At 39.0% G+C, this 19,729-nt stretch overlaps 1 long non-coding RNA gene across 1 annotated transcript in view; it reads right to left on the minus strand.

The window, feature by feature from the left end:
• The window catches only part of LOC141417300 (uncharacterized), a 155,529-nt gene that overhangs the window by 20,454 nt on the left and 115,346 nt on the right, over positions 1-19,729 (minus strand). Inside the window, exon 2 of the long non-coding RNA XR_012441822.1 lies at positions 3,823-4,115. This is a non-coding gene — a long non-coding RNA (uncharacterized lncRNA). The remainder of the gene's footprint in view (positions 1-3,822; positions 4,116-19,729) is intronic.

Below are 19,729 nucleotides of genomic sequence, written 5' to 3' on the forward strand. Positions count from 1 at the left end.
GCCTCAGTTGCTTTTAAGGTATTTGCTTTAGTTTCTCTGCGTTAAGGGCAACAAATGCTAGCTAATTTTTTAGGTGTCTTACCTATCCTCACCCCTCCCTTGTGTGCTCTCGCTTTTATCATGTGCTCAAAGTCCAATCCCATTGTTGTGTTTGCCCTTGATCTAATGTCCACATATGAGGGAGAACATACGATTTTTGGTCTTTTGGGCCAGGCTAACCTCACTCAGAATGATGTTCTCCAATTCCATCCATTTACCAGCAAAGGATAACACTTCGTTCTTCTTCATGGCTGCATAAAATTCCATTGTGTATAGATACCACATTTTCTTAATCCATTTGTCAGTGGTGGGGCATCTTGGCTGTTTCCATAACTTGGCTATTGTGAATAGTGCCACAATAAACGTGGGTGTGCAGGTGCCTCTGGAGTAACCTGTGTCACAGTCTTTTGGGTATATCCCCAAGAGTGGTATTGCTGGATCAAATGGTAGATCAATGTTCAGCTTTTTAAGTAGCCTCCAAATTTTTTCCAGAGTGGTTGTACTAGTTTACATTCCCACCAACAGTGTAAGAGGGTTCCTTTTTCCCCGCATCCTCGCCAACACCTGTTGGTGGTGGTGTTGCTGATGATGGCTATTCTAACTGGGGTGAGGTAGAATCTTAGCATGGTTTTAATTTGCATTTCCTTTACTGCTAGAGATGGTGAGCATTTTTTCATGTGTTTTTTGGCCATTTGAATTTCTTCTTTTGAGAAAGTTCTGTTTAGTTCACTTGCCCATTTCTTTATTGGTTCATTAGTTTTGGGAGAATTTAGTTTTTTAAGTTCCCTATATATTCTGGTTATCAGTCCTTTGTCTGATGTATAGTTGGCAAATATTTTCTCCCACTCTGTGGGTGTTCTCTTCAGTTTAGAGACCATTTCTTTTCATGAACAGAAGCTTTTTAGCTTTACGAGGTCCCATTTATCTATGCTATCTCTTAGTTGCTGTGCTGCTGGGGTTTCGTTGAGAAAGTTCTTACCTAAACCTACTAACTCCAGAGTATTTCCTACTCTTTCCTGTATCAACTTTAGAGTTTGTGGTCTGATATTAAGATCCTTGATCCATTTTGAGTTAATCTTGGTATAGGGTGATAAACATGGATCTAGTTTCAGTTTTTTGCAGACTGTTAACCAGTTTTCCCAGCAGTTTTTGTTGAAGAGGCTGCTATTTCTCCATCGTATATTTTTAGCTCCTTTGTCAAAGACAAGTTGCTTATAGTTGTGTGGCTTCATATCTGGGTCCTCTATTCTGTTTCACTGGTCTTCATGTCTGTTTTTGTGCCAATACCATGCTGTTTTTATTGTTATTGCTTTGTAATATAGTTTGAAGTCAGGTATTGTGATACCTCCTGCATTGTTCTTTTGACTGAGTATTGCCTTGGCTATTCGTGGCCTCTTGTGTTTCAGACATCATGAATCTTGTGCACTCTTGTTGCCAACCACATTTGTGAACTCTCTCCTAACTCCCAATAGTTTTCCAGATCCTTTACTTAACTTTTCTTGATTTATTCCAAGAATGTAACCCTCTGTAAAATGTTGAATAGTGACAGTGATAGTGGTTGTCCTTGCCTTTTTAACATTTATACTTGGAAATGGCTTCTATTATTTTACCCTCAGATTTATTGTGGGACTTAAATGATTCTTAGTTTATAACAGGTGTTTTTAATAATCATAATTGATGATTCAATTTAGTTTCTCTTTTTATTTGTTAATGAAGTAAATTCAATTAATAAGAATTGTAATGTTGAAACACCTTTCTACTTACCAGCTGAAAACTATTTGCTATCATGTATTTTTTATGTGCCCTAGAATTGATTTATTAATATTTTATTTATGTACTTGCATCTATATTTTCAAATTGGATTATAATTTCCCTTTGACTTCTATGCTTTCTTCAGGGTTTGTTAGCCATTTAGAGAAAGCAAAGGAGTTTCTCCTGTTCTTTTTAAATTCTCATCATAGTTTATAATAGTCGCTGTCTGTTTCTTGAAAGTTTCGCACAAGTCATCTATAAACTGGGTCTATTGCCTTGAGAGAAGATAGTGGCATTAAGCCACTTTTGACTACCTACAGTAGTTAATGATCTAAAACTTTCTAAGTCAATTGTTCTTAGATTGTCATTTCTTTCATCTGGATTTTCTAAATTTGAGTGTTTCAAAGTAGAAAGGTAAACCAAAAAACAAACAAACAGAAAACCCCTAAATGTTTCAAATGTGAACGGATGAGCATTTTTTGGTTTGGATTAAAGGTAACATTTCTCTTTCTCCTTTGCAATGGGAAAGAAATATTCCCAGTTTAGATGAATACTTACAGCAGCAGTGTTACTTTAACAAAACCCTGAGGTAATCGACTTACAAAGAGGAGAAGTTTATTTTGGCTGATGGTTTCTGAGGTTCAGTTCATGGTCAGTCAGACCCATTGCTTTTGAGCCTTTGGAGAGGCAGCACATCGTGATGGGAAGATGTGGCAGAGCAATGCTGCTCACCTTAAGGCAGCCAGGAATCGAAAAGAAAGTGGAAGAGACCAGGGTCTCACAATCCCCTCTGAGGATGCCCCTTGACCTAAGACCTACCACCCCCACCTCTTAAAGGTTCTACTACCTCTCAAAGCCATCAGAGGCTGAAGACCAATCTTTAAGACATGGGCCTTTGGAGGGCACTTACCAAACCCTTACAGGAGCTGTGATGCAAGTTGCTTTCTCAATTAAGAAAATTTAAAACAAGAAAATCCGGTTTCAAATGGGTCTTGCTCAATATCCCCATCAGGGAAACAACAAAAAGTGCTCAAAGTAGGCACAGATACTATTTCCTGGTGAAACAACGGGATTGCTTTAGATGTGGACAAGTTAGCTCCAAGAGATGGAGTCTTAGGAAGATTTTGCCCAGGCTGGCCTGGAACCACAATCCTCCCAATTTCTGCCTCCTGTAGAGCTGGGATTGCAGGTATGAGCCACCATGCTTAACCTCTTCCAAACACTTTTTGGGCAGCCATCCCAATAGAGGAGATCATGAGGCTTTAGCAATGGCAATTTCCACTTCTTTGGAAAAGGAATGAACTGATAGATATGCTAGTCTCATGACTCAGGCTCAGGGCCCTAAGGCACCACTTAGAGAAGAATAGGAACATCCAGGTTCTGGCATTAGCTGGTAACACAGAAACTTTTATCTCATTTTTTAGAGATGGAATTTGGGGGTTCTAAAACATGCTTGAGTTGTATTTGAGATAAAGTACATTTTCCAAGAAAAGGGTCCTCCATTGCCTTTAATGAATACTTCAATGTGTCAATGCATTAAAAGAGTTAAAAACTTTGATGTTGCCTGCATTCAGACAAAACTCCAGAGGCAGTAACTAAAGACACAAAAATCAGGACAGCAGTGCAGGTAAGAGCCAGTGTGTGAACATCAGCAGTTCTGGGGGGCTCTCTATCTTCACTGAACTTTGGTACCACTTGAGGAACTTAAAGAACTGAAGCCCAGAAAATGCCCCAATGAGCTGAGTAAGTCCCACATTGGTATATGGGCTGGTGGTGTTTGTGTCTAGGTGACTTAAGGACTCTGATGGGGACAACTTGCCGAGAAGATTTTCCTGCCTTCAGTTCTGCAGCTCCATGCACATGAGATCATGGCTCTTCAAGAGGAAGACCCCCCACCCCCCCATTCCACCCCCCACCCCTGCTCCATGAAGACAGTCAGACCATGGATACTCCCAAAGGAAATTACTCTGGGGAAAAAGGACTTGTGATGGAGTTAAAGTTCAATGTTTATTCCAGACACCAAAGTCTTACCTGCTCAGGATCCAAGTGTTAACATTAAAAGCAGGCTTGGTAAGATTCTTGAATGGTACTTAGAAAATGCAGGGACATTTCCTGCTCATTAAGCATCCTCATAATCATGCTGCAACTTGATCCGTATGTTGATTACTTAGGATGGTTACCTCTTCCCCAAGACTCTTTTCCATCGTCCAGAACTTCAAGACTTTACTTTTCTTGATATTCATCCAAACTGTTCGGTTACTCCGTCTCATCCAATTGCTCCTCATAGTAACCTTTTACACCATCACTGTCTCAACAAATGACTCCTAAAAATAACAGGTTGGTTCAGAGAGAACTCAGTCAGAGCAAGTCAGGGATTTCTAAGATTATCACACTTTTTGCAGCCTATGAAAAGTTATTGTTGTGATTAGGAGTAATCACTATTTAATTTTGATAGTGATCTACAAAGTAGATGGTACACAAAGTTAAATATACAAATCAGAACACTGTCTGCATGAACTCATGTTAGCGATATACCATAATAAAACATTTTAAATAGGTTTATCATCTGGTCAGTTTTAGTATTTCTGTTGATTATTTATTTACCCATCCCCTCACCACCCCCCTCTTTGTAGTCCTGGGGTTTGAACTCAGGGTGTTGTACTTGCTAACCAAGTGTTCTACCATTGCAGCCACACTTTCAGCCCTTTTTGCTTTAGTTTTTCAAACGGGGTCTCACATTTCTGTGCTGGCTGGCCTGGACTGTGACTCTCCTATTTACATTTCCTGAATAGCTAGGCTAACAGGTGTGTGCCATCATGCCCAGCTTTTATGATTGAAATGGGGAGGGGTCTTGTGAACGTTTGCGAAGGTAAGCCTCCAATAGCAATCCTCCCAGTCTTCACCTCCAGAGTAGCTGCGATTGCAGGTATAAGCCACATACCCATCTTAAAAATCTATTTGTAAGCATTAAGTAGTGGTTCCTGCAAACTCCCCATTGGTTCTGAAAATAAAGAGGGGTTAACAACACTTGCAGATGAAAACAAAAACTCAAAATTAAAACTATCCCCAGTCCATACTCTGCAACTTCCTGATGGCTCCCCAATTCGTATCTTTGAGTTCCTGGTTCTTTTAGTAAAATCTACCAACTGGATTAGAAAAAGAAGAACTATAATGTAAGACAAGCCTATGGTGAAAGTTTTATCAAGTACTTGACTCTATTTCAGCAACTTGTCTGCTTCTTCCTTCTAATCAGATAAACGCCAGTTTCTGATGGCCAGTTTAGGAACCGAATGATGATGGGTGATCTAGAAAACCCAAGGGCCTCCAGTTCCCCCAAGTGACTCTTGACTCCACAGAGGCTGAATGCTTGAGGTACTGCCCAAGCCCCAGCTACCCCACCCCACCTGTCCTCATGGCCATGGGAGCAAATCAGCAAGAAAGGCAGACTTTGAGGCCACAGAGTCCTGGTGCAAATTTTCTTTCTGCCATCTAACGCTCTAGGACTTCCATGTGTGTCACAGCTCCTGTGGGGCTCAGTTTCCCATCCGCAACACACGACTGTTAATAGCTGCCTCTGAGGACTTTGTAGAAGATTACGCAAATATTGCGTGTAAGCATCTGACGGGTGAGAGACGTGCCATAAACACACACAACTGTCCCACACACCGAGAGTCTACGACTGCCCCTGACTTTCAGCAGAGCAAAACTTACAAAACCTCTTTGAATTACATTTCCTAACATTTGTTTAAACCAATTACCAGTATTTAACACATGTCTGCACCATCCCAGGGATGGGGCTAGATGCTAAGGAGACAGAAAGAATGGAGAGGACAGATACACAGCTGCTGCTCCTGAGTCTCACAGGCAATGAGACCTATCACACATCTGTTCATCTTCAGTTGTTTCAGCAAGAATAGGAAGCCCTACAAGTTTAACCCAGGAAGTATGTAACTCTTTTTAGAAAATAAGTCTGCATTTACTTTCTGCTAACTATAGTAAGCATTTTATACATCACTTAAACTAATTTTCATGATAGTCTTATGATGTAGGTGCTATTATTATTGCCCCTTGATAGACAAGGAAACCAAGGCACAAAAAGTTAAGCAATTTGCTCATGTCACACTAAATCCATGGCAGAGTTTGGATAAGGGGGCCAGGCAGTGTGGCAGCAGAGCTCTTGCTCTCAGCCTCCTCTCTACACTGTTCCCCAGGGGCGGAGTGAGGCCAAGAGGCGGTCTTGTCTTCTTAAAGAGTATGAAGGCGTGTCATACTGGGTGCCCCAATGCCATTTAAATAAAATTATTGCCATTAATTCATTCCAGACCTAAAATTCTCCAGCAAGGTAGGAGAGGAGAGCTCTACCTTCTGGGAAGAATTCAACATGCAAAGAGGACTTGTTCTGAGATGTGCCAGTTTATTGCCAAAACTTATCTTGCTTTCCTTGAAAGAGGGCTTTTATTGACAAAGACTTAGATAAATAAATGAATTCTTCCTTACTCGGAGCATTACAAGAAAGAGGTAGCAAAGACTCCACACTACGGGCTCAAGACAAAATTATTGTCTAGCAGTTGAGGAAGAGATGGGGATAGCTTGGAGTGGAATAGCATATAAGAAAGAAAGAACACAGGATCTTTAACCAAGAATCCTACCATGACCCAAAGAAAAATAGCCATAGAAAGGTGACCACTGCCCATGTATTGGGCCACACAAGGTCCCTGATGGTAGCAGTCCCACCCATGGCTGCCTCCACATTGAAGAGATGCATTCTAAAAAGCAGTACTAATGGCCTGGCCATAGATAGCCAAACCATGGACATTCAACTCCACCAAGTTTTCCCAGCTGGTTCTCCTGGGAGCCTGGTGAGAAAGTACCACACAAATGGTGATGAATAAGCCCCCACATTGGGTTCCCTCCTTAGGAAGTTTGTGTGTACCTCCTACAAAGGGAACCAGTACCACAGTAAGCAAAGCAGAAGTAGAGTGACACAGAGAGAAACCAGAACACAGAGAGAAGCTAGGTCTTTGCTCCAGCAGTGGAGAAAGACAGATCATGACTGAGATGCCCTAGGTGGGCCTGGTAAGATGATCCTGGTGGGATCAGAAGAAACTAGGAGTGCTCCTACTTACTTTTCTTTCTCTCCCTAATTGTTTCTTCATTGTTTTACTTGTGTGCATTTAAAAACCCATCTGTTGTGGGGTGGAACATATTCAAATTTTTTCACTGCAGGATCAAAAGCAGCTGGAGGTAAGTCCAGAAATGTGCCCAAGGTGGGAGATGACCACTTCTGCAAGAGTAGCACTGAGTGATGCTGCTTCTGACACTTCCCCTGATGGACTCAAGGCCCAGTGGCCAGTGCTGCTCAAGCTGTGCCCAGTGTTCTTCCCTCCTTCTGCTTTCTTATGTTAAAGCCCCACTAATAAGACACCCCAATTATGTCTTCAGAAATAGCACAAGCAATTTCAGTCTAGCCTGTCACTAGGGCATCAGCCCCATAGTCAAGGGTCCAAAGACAGGGGAGGTCAGAAACACAACCTCAGAGGAAAACGTCATTGGTCACAGGGAGTCAATGGCCAACTGTCCAGACACTATTAAGGGAGGGAGGAATTTGCAATGGAAGCTAGCATGATATGGACCTACATTAAAAACCATGTCATGTCTGTGCTTGACTCTCTTTTGGATGAACACCTCAGAGGTGGTTAATTTGGGAATTTTAAATTGAACTTATAGGTAGTTCTACACTTGAACTCCCTAGAGATCATTTATCATTAAACATTTAAGAAACATAAAGAAATGTCAAGGCAAGGTTTCTAAAAGTAATCAAACTTTCATACATTTTCATTAAATTTCCAAGCTATTCGATAGCAGCTGGAAGATTTTTTCCAACAGAGAAAAGACTGAAATAAAGAAATAACAAGAAATCTATTAAGAAACAAAAATAGATGAACTTTCCAAATGAAAATATTGAAGTGATTTTAATGATGTTATTCAGTATCACTAAGCAAAAATGAGATGATAACAAATATAAAGTAATAAATGATATTTTATATCTATTATGTTCTCAATTCCATAATTACTGCTGATGGGAGACTTCATGAACATGGTAGAATGGGTCAGTGGGTGATTAGCCATCCTATCTATAGGAAAGTTTCTATGTGAAAACTTAGCTGTTCTTCTTCATAAAAGATTTTTCTTGCAAAAGGAGAAAATATTTTCATAAAAATTTCAGTAGTGTCCTTTGACTTATGGGTAGTTTTTTTGTACATTTATTTTGTCACAAATTTAAAATGCCTTGGGATATTAAAATATTATAAGCTATTACTATTTTTATTATTAATATCATCATAAAATTCATGACACCTCTGCTCCAAAAGACCCATCCAACCTCCCAAAGTCTGGTGACGTTGCTGACAAATACATCTCAGCTCTGTTTGTGTCCCACCTGCATTCAACAAGGCTGTGTGTTGTAAGCACGGTTCTAGCCTTTGTGATGAGCACAAAGTGAAATTGATCATGGTCTCTGCACTGAAGGGGCTTGCACTCTAGCAGGGAAGAGAAAACGAGCACATAAATAATTCTGATGTAGGACCAAATCTGCTGTCTGCTGCAAATATGGCATAAATAAACTGGAAAAGTCATGACGTCAGAAAAGTCATGCTCACTTCCAGTGGAGGAGCCAGAGATTTTCAGAGAAAGATGCATTTGATCCAGGCACTAAAGGTTAGGTGTATCTCAGGGAGCCCAAAGAGCATGACCAGGGAGAGGAGGCAGAGGAGAAGGGGAGTCAGAGAATAGAAAAACTTAGAGTCCAAGTAGGGAAAAGTGGGTTGTAGGCTCAAGTTTGAACTTAAAGCCAGTATCAAGTCTGTTTGTCATCACTGCACTGTAATGCACCCATAAGCTGCCAGCTTCTTTCTTATCCTGGTCGGAATGCTCCCGAGGGCATTCTCTTTGTAGCCACAAAAATCAACACAGAGCTTGACAGGTAATTGTGAGATGAATAAAGATCCTCTCTGAATAGTAGTCTTCTGGTGCTTCTAAGACTTTGCCGTTAGTGACCAGGTCTGAGCATTAACAAAGAAGTAAAACTGGACAGTGGGCCAGTCCCATAAGTCAACTGGGCAATCAACCTGAGCTGGGCTGGAATCCATCTCTGCCGCTTATACAATCAGAGGGAGATTTTACACGGGCTTACCTGATGAACACACATTCTTGTAAACTGATCATGATAACACTTTCCTACAGGAGTGCTGTGAGGACTAACTGAGCTGATGTGTGCTACACCCTGAGCACATCACCTGGAACATAGTAAGTACCTCATTTGTATAAGTTCCATTATTAAACATTAAATACAGCTTGTCAATGACACCTGGAAGGCCACTCAAGATGTCAGCATGACATTGGCTTTATGTTCAAAGCACACAGGCTGGATAATAATTCTCTGTTTTATTTGGAATTGAAAATCACACCAACATGACTCTCTTTCTGGTGGGTGTATTTTAAAATTATTTTTAGTTGGACATGACACATAGGAAAATGAAAAAACACTCAAGAATGCAGTGCAATATGAATAAAAAAGAAAGAAAGAAAAATAAATAAATAAATAAATCAGATGCAAAAAAAAAGAATGCAGTGCAATGTGTGATTATATAGCAAATGTGCTTATAACTAATATCCAAGCTAGAAAATGGAATGCTGTCCCTCCGCAGAAGTTATATCTCCCTCTAATGGAAACCATCTTGGTCTCTCTAGGAAAACACTGACCTGATTCTTACTGTGGCTCTATTCCAGCTCACTTAGATTTCCTTTATAGTTCTATCATCCATGAGGTATGTTTTCTCCTATTTTTCAACTTCATTTCAATTAGAAATACACTGTATATATGTTCTTTCATGTCTTGCTTCTTTTAATCATATCCAGTTATAAGACTTTTTAAAAAATGCTCGTGATCACCCTTTTTCACTGTGAGGATTTCACTGTGCACCACAATTTTTCCTCCATTTAATATTTATGGACATTCTACTGCTGATGGGTAGTTGGTTTATTTCCAATTTATGACTATTATCAAAATTCTGCTTGGCACATTCTAATGTATGTCTCCTGATACACAAATGCTCCATTCTCCAGGGGTGATCATGCCCGAGGGAGGAGGAGTTGCTGAACCATTAGGTGTATATAATTCCAATTTTATTGGGTAATGTGAACTGTTTTCCAAAATTTCTTCTCCCACCAACAGTACAGAAGAGTTCTCATTATTCCACATCCCAACCAACAGTTAAAAATAGAACTTATGTTTTGCCAACCTGATGTATGTACAGGGATCCCACTATGATTTTAGCTTGTGTTTTCTTCAGTTAATGGCATTGAGCATCTTTGCATATTCTTCTTAGTTTGTATTTCTTTTTTGTGAAGTGCATGTTAGGTTGTCTTTCTCTAATCAGTTTGTGGGTACAAGTTCTTTGTTGATTAGATGTTGCAAATATCTCATTCTGTACCCAGTATTTTCACTTTTTTGAGGAGGTGGTACTGGGGTCTGAATTCAGGGCTTCACTCTTTGTAGGCACGTCTCTACCTCTTAAACCATGCCTTCAGGCCCTTTTGTTCTGGTTATTTTGGAGATGGGGTCTCACTGGCCCAAACCAACCTGGACCACAATCCTTCTATTTTAAGTTTCCTGCTGTAGTTGGGATAACAGGGGTGTGTCGCCATGGCCAGGTTTTTTTCACTGAGTTGGAGTCACAAACTTTATTGCTCAGACTGGATTAGAACCTCAATCCTCCCAAACTCAGCCCCCCCAAATAGCTAGGATTATGGCATGAGCCCTGGCCCCTGGCTGTATTTTTGCTTTCTTTATGATGTCTTTTCGTGAGTTTCCTTAAGTTTAATACAGTCAAAGTATTTGATTTTTATGCCATATTTAGAATCTTGAACAATGTAGTGAGGATATGTATAACATTTATAAGTAAATTTTATAGCTTAAAATTTTTTTTTCACATTTTAACTTATAATTCACTTGAACTTGGTTTTTGTTTATAGCATGAGAAATGGGCCCAAGTTTCATTCTTTTCCCATTTATCACCTTCTTATACCACCACCACTTAACAAAGACATCATCATTTCCCTGACTGCTCTGGAATATCACCACTGTCATAAATTATGACAATATACGCATGAGTCTTTTTTGGGTACCTCTATTTCTTTCCCTGGGTCTATTTATATGCCACAATTCCACATAGTCATGATAGATAAAGTTTTAAAATAAATAAAAATATTTGGCCAAACAAGCTTCCTTCCCTTTTCCTCTCTTTTTTAAGAGTGTCTTGAATATTCTTGGGATTTTTGCAAGTCTTCATACATTTTAATATCAATTAGTCAATATGATAATGACCCTACTGAAATTGACTTACATAACATAGATTGATTAGGGAAAATTTTTAATCTTTAGTATATCAACTCATTGATTCATGGGCATAACATATGGCTCCATTTATTCCTTAATTTCTATCAAAAACATTCAAATTTTTCCTTATACAGGAGTTGCAACATTTTTACTGATGAAGAAATTCTTTTTCTGGATTATCAAGTTAATTATGACATCTTCCGTTTATTGGGCCCCTGTTATTTTTCAGGTATCACGTTGGCAGAGGGAAACATAGTATGTTTTAATTTTAGTATCGCTACTACTATTTTCATTGTATTTATGAAAATACTGGTACTTAAAAGAGGTAAATACCTCACCAAGGGTCTCACAGCCAATAAGCAGTCAAGCCAGAATTTTAAGCCCAAGCCTTTCTAATTCCCACACCACGCTTGCTGTGGAACCTCACTGGGAGACAAGCCCTGAAGGAGATGAATGCATGTCAGAGACAGGCAGGGAGAAGGCAGAAGAGATTGGTACATGGGGAGTTGACAGGGAGAATATAAGGAGGGGTGGAGAGAGAGTACTCAGGAAACTGAAGATGTTGGGATGACAATGAGAAGGTGTCACACTAAATAGGAGGTGCTTGAAGAGAAGAATCCCTCAAGCCACCATCATTCTTAAGGCAAAGAATAGTCAGTCAAGTGGCCTGGAGGTCCTGGGTGTTGGCCTGGCATTGGTAGCAGCATTCCTGGATGCACAGAGGACATACTAGTAGATCATTATTCACTTGCTATTTTTAAACTGAGTTTATTATCCAATTTCCTAGTCCCCTTCAGCTAGTACTTTCCATTTCAGATTTTCATCTTAGCAGAGTTCCCCTAACGCTCTGGCTGTTTGCTCAGGCCAGTTTGGAAACTAATTCTGAGAAGATTCATCTATATTGAACACACAAGACATAACAGAATATGCCTCTGAGAAGATTTTATAAGCAAAAGTGCCTCGATGGAATTCCTAGCAATCATTCTGCGTTTTAAAATAGATAGTTAAGAATTCAACTGACCAAGAACTCTAAGTAGCAGGATGACAGAGCAGCTGGTCCAAGATTCTCAATGGCTGACACTAGACTTCAAAAGGATGCTGTTTGATAGTGTTTATCTATCTGCCTCTTGAGTGGCTCAGAGAATGCATGGTGCATTGCAGTTGATTTTGAAGAGCAATATCTGTGCAAGGTGAGCAGCCACTAACTGCAGCTTTGGAATAATTGGCCTTCTTCCATTGTTCAGTTCATAATAGCTGCAATAGCTCATACTGCTAAAATAGATTCAATTATGTAGAAAAATATTAACGACACAGCAAGCACTTCCTTGGCTACCTTACCTTGCCTAGAAAATAGGCAAGGGATTTTTTTTCTTTTAGTTTATGACTGTACACAAATTAAAGGTTTAATAAAATACAGAAATAAAAATATAGAAGAAAACCATCACTTAGCACAGGTTTGCATGATACAGAAAAACATAAAAGTTAAAATACAATAGAATAATATAAGTAAATGTAGAAAAGGGAGGGGACTTCATTTGTTTAATTTGAGAACTGTGACTTAATCTTTACCACCCTATTTCTGCATCAGAAATTTTCTGAATTCTCTTTCAGAAAGATTGCAGCAGCCATTTCTGTATATATGTTTAGTTCTGATACATAAAATTTTAAATAAAAGTAAACTAGCAAATAAGTCTATTTGATGTGTATTTTCTCTCATGGTAAATGCCTGTTATCTGAGATCAGAAATGATGCAGTAAATCTGAGCTTTAACCTATTTTGTAAGCTAATTAACTGTCTCAGGTAGAACAGGTTTCATTTTTCTCATTTTGGCCAACTTCTTTTTCTCCTTTTTGAGCTGCTTCTAATCTCACTCATCAATTTTTGTATCCTTATTTGGGAAAATTTCTTAGATTATTTTAACTGTTTATTCCATGTTTCTTCAGCTCTTGGCTGAAGAAACCTAACCCCATCTTGCAATATTTTTAAACTATGTTTTGAAAATTAATTATGTCTTAAAATTAATTGTGAGGAAAGTGTGAAGACATTTTTATAGAAATTGGGTTACTTGGAATTATAAGTCCTCAGGCCAGTTCACCCCCCCACACACACACACAGACACACACACACATACACGCACCCAAAAAAACTATTTCTCACAAAACATTGCTGAAGTTTATCTCTAATAATACTTGAGAATCTATGTACCATTTCTTACCCTTATATCATGTGGAATGAGTTTGGACTTCAAGCTGAGCTATCAGAAATGCATATTCTTCCTATACTGCATTGGGACCTACACCTCCTTCTCCACTTCTACATTCTGAGCACTAGAAGTGAAAACTTCTCCAACCCTGGGCACTTGTTGTGGCTTCTGTAGGCTAGTATTGGGGATCCAGCAGGAAGGGATAATGGTGGGGCTGGGGGAAGTGAAGGAACGAGACAGTGAGTTGGATGGATGTTTGGAGGTAGAGGTGCAGAGTTTCAGAGTCAAGGTCCTGGGACAAGACTTTCTTTAGATGTTATAACAAGTTGAGTTTGTCAATGTTTTGTTTCTGATATTGTTCACAAGTCTCCTGGTTGCCTCTACTCAAGATGGCACTCCTCCATGGCCAATTTTCAACCTACCTGCTTCTCCACTTTAGCCCTCAAGCAAGGATGAAAGCCTCTCAGGGATCACTGAAGGGTTTTGGCCACTGGTATTGATTGGGAAACACATGGTGATAAAGTCATTCACTCCCGTGTGTCCTCTATCCCCCATACCCTTAGATATGCAAAGGAAGATTGGGTCTGCACACATATGTTAGCAAAGAGGCTTGTACCCAAAAGCAGAAAATAGAGTTCTTATACAGATTGTGTTAGTGAGTTTGTCTGAGGGGACTACAGGAGGCAGGATAGGGAAGAGATGTTAGCACATAAAGGTATTGAACCATCCCATCTGTTATGAATACCATATATATACCATAAGCTGTGAATAACAGGGGAGCATGGTGATAAAGAGTAAGCAATTGGAGGGTTAGTATGAATAAAGCATGATATATACATGTCTGAAGTGTCAAGATGAAACCCCCTTGTACTATCAATATACACTTTTAAAAAATTGAAGGACAGGAGGGTAAAACAGGTCATTTCCAAGGGTGGGTACCAGTGACGGGGAGAGCATAAGAAAGGACAGATGAGGGTGAATATGGTGGATGTACTTTGTATTCATATATGAAAATGGAAACCTGTTGAAATTGTTCTAAGAAGAAGGAGGAGTGATGAGGAAGAAGGTTGGAGGAGATAAATTTAACTAAGATATATTGTAAGCACCTTTGCAAATATCACAATGCATCCCATGTACAACTGTTTTATAAAATAAGAAATTAGAGTTCTTACTTTTCATGGGATCTAAAAACTTTCTGGAGTCTTTTTTCACTGAAGGAACTAATAACTGTCTCTTGTAGAAATGTATGGAGGATGGATTAAGCTAATGTGGATACAATGATTGTTTCTTTTTCCCTTTTATCAACCTTTCAAAGTTTGGTCAAGTGAGAGAAGCAGCTATTTTCATAAAGCTTTATGAAACTACACAGCAGGTTCAACAAACAAGTATATGTTCTGCATATCCCCTTAACAGAGGTTGTCAAATAGTGAGTCCGTTGAATTAATTACACTTGACATCTTTAACAAGTTTGCACAGATGGCAATTTGTACTCAATGATAATCCCAGATCAAACTATTTTACCATCAAAATTTGACTTATTATGAATTAATTTTCTCAGTTTGTATTTGCATCTGTGTAGAAATATTTGCTCATAAGTTATTTGAACACAAATAAACTCCATAAAGAGTAATTTTTGTAGTTAAGAATACAGCAATGCTAGGATAATTCTTTCCATAAAAGGTATTGTTTTAGGGATGAAGTTTATAAAATGAGAAAATTATAATATAAATGATGTTGTCAAGTCATATTTTTCATGTTATTACTCTTTGTTTTATGTAATAGCAGGAACAAAATGAGACTAAGAGTTTCAGAGAGAAATTCTCATGAGAGTTAAGAATTCTGGTTTGTATCATTTCTAACTACATCAGTTTCTGGAAAATGGAAAAACACCAGGCCACTTCAAGGGGGGCCTCATAGAAAAAAATGGGAATGGATGGAAGGGGACAAACAAAAATGGAACAAAGACACCAACCCCAGGCTAACTTGGGTTTGAATTGCAGCTGATAATGGTTGGCTATTTAACTCTGCAAGCCTTAATTTATTCATCTGTAAGAGGATGAAATGTGCATCACAGGGCTATTGTGAGGATTAAATAAAGCAATCTCTGTGCCCTAGCACAGTTTCTAGCACTTAGTAGGTGCTTAACATGGTGAGTTCCTTCTGCCCATTTCCAAACCCTCTCTCTTTCCATGTACATAAATGTAGATCACATGCCTATTTTAATAAGAAAATATTTTGTGATGTTTATTATTTGCTAGGTACCATCCTTTAAATATTAACTCATTTACCTATCCCAGCAATGTGTGAAAAGCACTATTATCATCTCTCTTTTACAGGTGAAGAAACTGAAGTACAGTGAGTTAACCACTCACCCAGAGGACACAGTAGGGAAGTGCTGGGCCAAGTTCAAATTCTAGAAATCTGGTTTGCACATAAGTCCTATATCTGTTGTCTTTCATAGTAATGAAGGGAAAAGTTCAACTGCATTCTCTGTTGTCTGAATTTCATATTAAGAATGAAATATAATATTGAAAATGTTGAAATGATGGTAATAGGTAAAAGTAATATTTGAAATAAAATAAATAATATAAATAATATAAATATGCCAGGAAGTTGTGACTTACAAGATGGATGGGGCAAAGGGCAAAGGTAAGTATGGGAATGAGAGGAGGGTTTTATGGCCATGAAGGTGCGGGGTTGATGCAGAGATATGAGAAGAGAGCATCCTGTTGAAAACATGGAGCACTGGGGTAGCAGAGAGAAGATGCTAAGGCCAGAGCTGTCCAGTGACTAGTCAACACAGAGGTCCAAGACAGTCCCTGGCTACTCTGAATTATGCTGCAGTATAACTCGTGTCAGGGCTTCTCAGGTCGGCTGAGACTTACTGAGACCCACCTTCTCCTCCTGCCAAAGCTGCAGCTGCTCCTCTCTTCCATGGGTGTTGATCCTAAGAACATTAACAAGTGTCCCACAAACACACCTCCATATCAGAGTCTGTTGTTCAGGATCCCAGTTGGCAACAAGTTTCTGCCAATACCAGTATGTGTGTAGATATTGATTTGCTTGATGATTCCAAGTTCTAGCAATCTTGACCTTGACCAGTCTTTCCAATCTACAACAACTATAAGACCTTGAGATGACTGATGAACTTGGCCATATAGAAATGACAGCAGAGGCAGACTTGGGGTGGGTAACACTTTGCAATCTTCACTGATAAAGGCACTCTTTTCTCTTAAGATTATTCACTCAAAGACACAGACGAGACATCAAGGTCATGTCTACCTTTGGACTAGAGAGTTCCCTGAGAGCTAAAGAAATCTTATAAAATATTTTCACTGGAAAGAAAACTAGCATCATTCTAGAATAATAATAATAATACCAGAATAGTACTAGGAATTATGGGAAAGGGCTAATGAAGAAATACATTTTTCTGGTTAACATGTATCTTTATTGTTGTTTGCTTGCTTGATTTGTTTTCTTTCAGATGGTCAAGTGCTACCCAGACTTTATGTCTGGAAGAAGACAGACCAATTTCAATCTGCACATTTTTGTGGATTCAATGATGAAATGGTGTGCTGCTATTTTAAGAAGTGATTAAAAGAAACTATCTTTAGACCCAACATTTAGTGGGGAGTTTTCTTTCTTTTGTCAATTGTTCTCTGGCAAATGAGTTCATTTCCAAGTACATTAGGCTGAGTGAAATTCCAAGAGGCCCAGAGATAACCTCTTCCAGACTCCATCTCAACAAGGGGGCCAGTGTAGTCTTTCAGATTGAGAGCTCTCTTCAGAGGTAGGACAGAACACACCTGGAAGTAACACCAAAAACTGGGCAAGGTCTAGATGGAAGCTGAAAAGAGACTGTAGACCAAGACTGTATGCATATGATATACTGATTCACTGTCAGAACAGCTGAAAGACAAGAAATTTTTTTTAAAACTCAAGGTATTGACAAGTAGAGCTTCCTATATTTATTCTGCCTATACACCTATATACCTTTTCCACTGGAAGCTTGTTATAAGAGCAAATGCCTGCTGGGCACCAGTGGCTCACACCTGTATGTAATCCTACTTGGGAGGCTGAGACCAGGGGAAACTTGGTTGGAGGGCAACCTGGCAAATAGTTTATAAGACCCCATCTTTAAAATAATCAGAGCAAAATGAACTGGAGTTGTGGTTCAAGCAGTAGAACGCCTGCCTTGCAAACACCTGCTATGTAAGCCCTGAGTTCAAACCCCAGTCTCAAAGAAGAAAGAGAAAGAGAAGGAGAGTGGGAGAGAGAGAGAGAGAGAGAGAGAGAGAGAGAGAGAGAGAGAGAAAAGAAGAAGAAGAAGAAGAAGAAGAAGAAGAAGAAGGAGGAGGAGGAGGAGGAGGAGGAGGAGGAGGAGGAGGAGGAGGAGGAGGAGGAGGAGGAGGAGGAGGAGGAGGAGGAGGAGGAGGAGGAGGAGGAGAAGAAGAAGAAGAAGAAAGGAAGAAGAAGAAGAAAGGAAGAAGAAGAAGAAGAAGAAAATGCTCTAATGAAAACTAGCACAGGAAAGGTAGCAGGCTTGCAGGTTTGGCTGGCATTAAAAGTCCATGGTCTAATAGGAGTAGTTCCTAGGAGTGATATGTGGAAAAGCTCAAACACTATGAAATGTATGAAATGTAATAGTCACAATAGCTTGTAACATATACAAAGTCTTTTCTTGTCCACTAGATCTAAATAAATCAGTGCACAGAGACTACTTTAAGACTAGTTATAGGATTCCACATGTGTTTTCCCAATTAAAAAGAAAGTGCACATGTGACTAATCTTGAGAAAAAAAATTTTGATGTATCAAATTCCTTATAAAAGTTAATAAGAAGAGGATTATTCAATTTTCACAAGGCTCTTGCATTTGGTAGGAGGAAGGATGGTTTGCAGAAGACCCCCTCTCCAACTACTGAGAGGGATTGACACTGGTCCAAATTGCAGCAATCCAAATATAGTGTGTTCCAAGGTCCCCAGAGGAGGCCTGAAATGGCAGGTAGTACCAGACCCTATAGCTTAGTGCCTTTTCTTTCTTAACCAAGCACTTGTCACACACTGTGGCTGTACCTTTCACAGTTTGAAGTGTGACAGCAAAACTGGCAAGAATTTCTTTTTTCCTATTTCACAATTTCAAAGCCATAAGTTTCATTCTTATTATAGATCCTAGCAACCTTGCCATATTTTTCCCCAAGTCAGCAATTTTCACCTCTTCATTTAAAGGAAGCAATTGATGGCTTTTCTTTAGCCATATCTGAATTGTCCACCATCATGATTCTTGCACTTTCAGGCCATTATTAGGTAAAACAAGGGTAACTTGAACACAAGCACTGTGATACCACAATAGCTGATCCAATACCTAAGACTGTTACTAAGTGACTCCTGGGAGGGTAGTGGATACAGAGTGAATACTCTGAACAAATGGGTGATTCCTGTCCCAGGTGCAGCAGAAGAAGTTTGTTCAAGATTTCATCACATTACTCAGAACTGCCCACAATTTAAAATTTATGGTTTTGGATATTTTTCATTTAATATTTTCAGACCATAGTTAATCAAAAGTAGCTGAAACTCTAAATAGTGAAACTGCAGAAAGGGGAGGGGTACTGTACATGCCAGACTGCTGGAAGGTGGCATGTAAATCAGTACAAATCTGCCTTTCCTGAAAAACGAAAATTTTTCATTTCATAGGTTTTAACCTGCAAAAACCAAGAATACAAGAATTAAAATTATAAAATCTCTTTGGTAAAAGGACTTCAAATTCAAAAAGGTTAAGACATTCTTTTTTAAATGTCTAGCATTTCCCAAAGGGTAGTCTATGGGATGTTACCCAGTAACATTTTCTGTGGTCAAGTACATTTGAGAAACAATGCTTTTAAGGAAAGCTTAGCTTTCTTCAAGAAAATTCTGTAAGGTTCTAGTGCATTGTGCTTTTCCACATGAGAAATATATAATTGTCTGATTCTTTAACTTCTTTATGTGAGGTAACAACTTACAGGGTTAGTGTCCCAAGAAATGTATTTTGAGAAATCTTATAATCAAAACTGGAAATCCTATTTTTTTTTTAAAGATCTTACAATTGCTTCCTGCCCTGCTCATGTTGCACTCACATTTGATACTTCTTGGTTCATGCATCTCTTGTATGTATTTATTTGAAAGCAAGTGGTAAATATCATAAAAATTTTAGTGTTCAGTGCATTGTGTCTCTTGACAGCAATTAGAAAAGTACAACTTTGTGTGAGAAAGCCAACACAATTTCAGCATTTCTGGATATTTCAATACAATGTTTCAAATAGATAATTGGCAGTGTTAACACAGTGTTAGGGCTCTGAATTGAA

The sequence above is a fragment of the Castor canadensis genome, chromosome 15 (genome assembly GCF_047511655.1).
Source record: "Castor canadensis chromosome 15, mCasCan1.hap1v2, whole genome shotgun sequence".
Lineage (NCBI taxonomy): Eukaryota > Metazoa > Chordata > Mammalia > Rodentia > Castoridae > Castor > Castor canadensis.